This window comes from Tupaia chinensis, unplaced genomic scaffold (assembly GCF_000334495.1).
Source record: "Tupaia chinensis unplaced genomic scaffold, TupChi_1.0 Scaffold000346_1, whole genome shotgun sequence".
NCBI lineage: Eukaryota > Metazoa > Chordata > Mammalia > Scandentia > Tupaiidae > Tupaia > Tupaia belangeri.
Window position 1 is genome coordinate 4,003,245 of NW_006159840.1, and position 6,271 is coordinate 4,009,515.

Sequence of the window (6,271 nt, forward strand, 5' to 3'; positions counted from 1 at the left end):
ACCACTGTATCTCCAAAATTCCAAGAGGAGTACTATCCTAAGACTGCATTGAACAGAGGTCATTGAAAAGAAAAATAGAAAAATAAAAATTTAACCGAAGTTAAAAGTAATTTACTGGGTAAAAATTTAACCGAAGTTACAAGTAATCTTCCAAGCGATTTGAAATATACAAGAAAGTGTGTTGTTTATGTGCAAATACTACATCATTTTATGTAAGAGACTTGAGTGTCTGCAGATTCTTGAACCCACAGAGTGCCCTGGAATCAATATCTCGAATAGTAAAGGAGTGGTCTATGAGAAAAAGAGACAGTATAAAATCTCTCTAAAAGTCTTGCCTGCTTAACCATTTAACTTAAAAATGTAGTTGGATATCTTCTCAAAAGTACTACATCCTAAGTATTTTTTTATTTGTTATCCGATTAGAACCAAAGGTGTGAGTGATGCACGCTGTGAGGTCTGTGTCCAACCAGCAGACTACTTGCTGAGATTGGGTCACTGTCAAGGTGAACCTTAGAACCAGTTCTTCCTTGGCAGACCGTAGGGAGTGCCCTGTGACTTTCAGGCACAGAAGGCTCTTGCTGCTGCTTCAGTGTTTGAATTTCTACCTCTTTCCCCTACGGAAATTCTCTAACTGTAGAATTGTGATAATGGAGTTGAAGTGTAGACACATGAGAGAGAAATGTTAGGCTAGGTGTTGGAAGAGGGTGGTCTACCAATTGCTGTAGAGGCTGAATACAGTCCTCTGTATTGAATTCAAGCAGTTGTAGAGGAAGCTAGGCCATGCCAGTTGCCATGAAATGGGGGAGGAGGTGGCTCTGCAAAAGAAGATGCTGAAGGAGTTGCTATTTTCCTTTCACTTGTATCCTATGTGAAGGTTACAAGTAATCTTCCAAGCGATTTGAAATATACAAGAAAGTGTGTTTATGTGCAAATACTACATCATTTTATGTAAGAGACTTGAGTGTCTGCAGATTCTTGAACCCACAGAGTGCCCTGGAATCAATATCTCGAATAGTAAAGGAGTGGTCTATGAGAAAGAGACAGTATAAAATCTCTCTAAAAGTCTTGCCTGCTTAACCATGTCGGTGAAGATTAACATTTGTCAGCTTTTTAAGTGCTTAATTACACATGTTGTTACATGCTACAGTCAGTATGTGATTCAGTAAAGAGAGTAACACAATTTTTTAAAGTCTTGTATGTCAAATGCATTGAAACCAAACTCATGTATCAAAGTCGTATTACGCAAACATGATAAGGCCATATAACCGCATAGATCGAAGATTGATCTTTTACCATCAGAAACCAAAGGGAATCCACATGCCTTGAATATCCATGACTTCTTAAAAATAATTCCCTTAGTGACATGCTCATGAAATTTTGCTGTGATTAGTGTAAAAACCAAACTGGGTAAAGATCAAAGGTAGAATTTTATTTTATTTATTTATTTATTTATTTATTTTTGCTATAGGGCGTGTGAACTTGCTGGAGAGAGAGAGAGAGGAAAAGAAGTCACTCTGCAGGACAGAGGGCCACACCACAATTCCTCCTCCTCCTCCATTCTTGGGATTTGTGGGAAGGTACACATGCACCTGAATCTGTCAGGTTGGGGACTTCAACCTCAGTCAACCATGTGAGAGTCCAGCCCCTTAACTACCATACCACCTGCTGGCCCCAAAGATAGAAATTTTTAATTGAAAACTTATTTTACATTTTTCAGCTCCTTTCCAAAATGAAAATAATACATTTCTTACTGTTGCCTTTCTTTAAGCTACGTTCTTCCATAGCTCTTAGGAATTTAAAGGAAAACTGTTTGAGAGGCTCCAAGTCAGAAACCAAGTGCACAGACAGATGTTGTGTCTTGTTTTATGTTTCCTGGGTCAACACAAGCCTGCTTTCTGCCATTGCACTGAGGACTGGCTGGCAAAAGCATCCAAGTACCCAAAACCTTGGTGTATTGCAAAGAAACTGGAAATGTAGAGAGCTTGTGGAAAAATGGAATTAAACTATGAGTATATTTTGAAGTAAAAAAAGAAAAATTGAAATGCATGCATAATAGTTTTGTAATATACACGTTCCATGAACTTTCTGAAAAGCTGTCCTAGTATAACCTGCTCTTTCAGAGTTTACGTGGTTGGCCAGTAAGTTATAAGAACTGCATGGCCAAGGAACCAGCACTTAGCATAATAGCTTTGTCACTGGACTTCCAGGTAGTCGACAGTGGTTGGCATCCTGGACCCGGTGGCTTAGAACTCACACCGAGCGCATGTGCGTGCGTGCCCAAGATCCCAAGAGGAGAATGGAGGAGAAGGGATTGCAGCGTGACCATCCCCCCTGGGGGGTGATTTCTTTCTGTCTCTATGTCTCTGGTGAGCGCACGCGCCCTATAGCGAAAAAAGAAAAGAAAAGAACTGTATGGCCATTGCCCATTCGAAGAAATAAGGGTGTCGATTCTGCATATCCATCATCATACTACCCAGCTGGAGTGGGGTGTGTGTACTTATGGGGATAAATCCACACCTTGTGTCCGTTACTTGTCCACAAACCTTTCACCACAGAGGTGGTCATGGACTAATAGTAGCTGTCTTTTGTTTTATTTTAACATTCTTGATTCCAGTGAAGTGGTGTTTTTGTTTATTGGGGTGGTTTTGTTTCAGTAAGCTAAAATGTTACGTGTTCCCACCTTTTGGACGTGGAGAAAATTGTCATGCACCAAAGTTATTTCACATCACAGGCTTCAGTAGGGGGTGATGCTTAAGGTACAAGTAGATAAATATGTAGAAATCTAAAGACAACTGTCAGTTACATTGTTTAAATAGACAAATCCAATTTGGAACTGCTGATTTATTAAACATTTCAAAGCTGAGTGAAAGAACTCCCAAAGCAGGCCAATTTACTCATTCAAAAAGTATTTATGTACCAAGATGATTGTGCTGAATACCCTGCCTAGCTCTGGGTAGACAAGTGTGAAGTCAGTGCTGCTTCCCACAGCTCGCAGTTCAGGGCTGGCCGCAGCTGTAACCTGAAACAGTGCAATAGTTTCCTAGCCCAGATGATAAGAGTGCCAAGGCCCACCTGTATGCAGAACTCTCTCTCTGTTTCTGATTCTCTTATGAAGAAGCAGCTATGTGTTTTGTAGTGTGTCCACTGAGGAATGTTGAATTGTCAGTAAAGTAACAGAAAGTTTTACTTTTTGGTATAGCCACATTTGAAGCACCCTCATTCCTTAGAATCGTATCTTACCAATTCACTAACAATACCTTTAAAAATCCACTATGTTTTTGATTGTTCAGCCCTTTGGAAAGTGCCACTTGTCCTCATCCACCTTTGCTTGTTCAGAAAGAGGGTTCTCAAGACCAAGCTGGGTGCTGGAGTCGTGGCTCTCCAGGCCTTAAGTGTTTCATTTGAATCCAAAGCCGAGCCCTGGTGAGCCCTGGTGTGATAATAGCTCTGGGGGTAAGGCACTCAGGCCCTCAGTACGAATTCTGTTACCAGCTCAAAGCCTTTCATATCCCCCTGGACTACAACTCAGTAACACTGAGTTTCCCAGCTCTTTAACCTTTACCAAGGTCCTGTCTGAGAAGACGGATTTTTTTCTTATAATGGTGGCCTTGCATTTAACCTTGGCAGTCTGTGTACTTTGGGAGTGACGTTCTTTCCTGATAGTCCTTTGGTTCCATCAGCGCAGCCTCAGATGTGAGTGAAAATGCAATGAGAGCACTTTTAAAGATAAGAGCCCTGTTTTCCATCTCTTAGCATTCAATTACAGTTGGAGTGTAAGTGTTCAATAAATATCAGTTAAATGAATTAATGCCACCATAGCCCTATTTCCAAAGCTGTTCCTGGACAATTGCAAATTCAGGCGATAGGTTGGCCCTGAGGTTGGTGGGGAAGCCAGTTGACTGGCTGACTGGAACTTCAGTGAGGCATCTGGCAGCAGAGGTCACCCCTGGGTTCTAAATCCACTGGAGCCTGCATGGACCTTTCCATCTGCAGCACTGACAGTGTAGCCCCCACACATACTCCAATCAGGGTCATCTGACTTTTGCCGTCAGGGTACTAGGGCAATGGGGAAGACGAAGGGGAAAGACAAGGCTTTGTCCCATTGCCATAGCTGAGAAATAGGCGGCTTCATCATCATCAGAGAACATTTTTCACTAGGCCAGCTGGCAGAATGGGGGGTTAAAGTGCTGGACCCCACATGGCCAACACTGTGGTTCAAATCCAGACCCGGCAGCTTGAGAATCACTCTGGAAGTGTGTGTGTGTGTGTGTGTGTGTGTGTGTGTGTGTGTGTGTGCATGCCCAAAATCCTGCGAGAAGAGCAGGGTTTGCCATGCGGCCATCTTCCTGCGGGTGATTTCTCATTTTCTCTCTGCCCCCTCCCTCTCTTCCCAGTAAGCACATGCACCCTATAGCAAAAACAAACAATAAAAGATTGTTTACCAATAATAAAGAAAAGATTGACCATAGACTTGGGCGTGAAAGCAGCTTTGCTGATAGTAAGGACTAGCACTCTGCTGGTCGTAAGTGAGGAAGCAGATGCCCAGAGACATGCGTCTAGGAATGGTAGTCCTGAGTCCAGACATTGCTGACAAAGTGGACTTTTTCTCTCTAGGGACCTTTGCAACCTGTGGCAATAGCCAGCACCTTCGGAGCAGACCGCCTGAATGTTGGGCAGTGCTCTCGTAGGACTCCGGCTTCCCCAGCATGAGGAATCATAGTGCGCTCATACCCTACACTTCAATCTGGTCCAGCTCTTGTGTCAGGCAGTATTTGCCAAAAGAAAAATGGGAAACAAAACTGCACTTTTTTTTTTTTTAAAGTTTTTGTTACAGGGTGCATTTGCAGGAGAGTGATAGAGAGGGAAAGTGAAAAATCACCCCCTGGGGAGATGGCCACACCACAGTCCATTCTCCTGGGATTTGGAGTACACATGCGTGGTGCCTGGCACGATTTCCAGGTCGCCAGGTCTGGGACTCAAACCTCGGTCAGCCATGTGGGAATCCAGTGCCTTACCCACCATGCCACCTGCTGGCCCCAAGGGCACATTTCTAAAAGACGCTTTTGGTGGAATTCCACAATTGTGGAGGACATGGAGTATGTGCCCAGCCCCTGAAGGAGGAAGTGGGAAGCAGGTGCATGTGTGGAAAAGTCAAGCAGCTGTTTCCTCTTGGTATCGAACACATGGGAGACATTGACAGCATCTGAGGGAGTGAGCTTGCCCCTCTGGGCTTCCCCACTCCATGCTTGAAGGCCCACAGTAGCTGCTTTCCCCACGGTCTGCCTCTCATTCACCTCACAGTCCATCCGTCCTTATCCTCCCTGCCAAAAGTGCTCAACCGACAGAATTGTCTCCATCATTTTGTGGTCTCTCACATCATGTCCATTTTGCTGCATGAAGATGTGAAGTCAGGAGGAGAAGATGCTTTGAGGCCCAGCTCCTATCCAGAGCTGGAGTCATGGGCGCCCACAAAACACTTCCCCAGGGTTGCCAGTGATGGTAAGTTCAGAATATATACGTGGGTGATGGGACAGCTGACGAGGCTGCTCACGGCTGGAAGTGGGCTTGGGGCTACCTGGGTGGACAGTATTTCAGATGCATCTATAACCTGTTCCCTTCCTACCGAGGGCAGAGGACGGTAAAGCAGAGCTCCCTGCTACCGTGTGGAAACGTCACTACCAAGTGTGATGGCCCATGCGAAGTAGAAGGAATTCAGTGTGACACATCATTTGAAAAGCAGGGTTGTTAATTACTGTGCTTATTTGAGAAGGATAGGCAAATGTCACATTTTACTGTATAGAATTTGCTAATTAAAATCCAGCAGGAGGTATGGTGGTTAAGTTGCTGGACTCCCACATAGCCAGCTGCAGTTCAAGTTCTAGACCTGGCAACTTGCCTTCTCGCCTTTCCTCTCTGGTGAGCACATGTTCCGTATAGCAAATTCAGTAATAAATAAATAAATAAATTTAACAATTCTTTTAAAAATGATTTATTTCACTATTTAAAATTGTTAATATGTTTTGACAATAAGAAGTCAAGCTAGTCTGTTCACTTTTCCACCAAACATAAGCTCTATCTGTAACACATGGTTCTTCGTCTCCTGGTGCCCACTACGTAAGTCCCCTCGTGGTCCCTGCTCACCTTTGCGCTCTGAGCAGCACGCTGTATCATGAGCCAGCCCGTGGGAAGGCATTTTCCACTGCTGTACGTGTTGATGAGAAAGTTACCAAGTACTAAAGATTTAGAGAATTCTGTGTGATGAAGCAAGCTT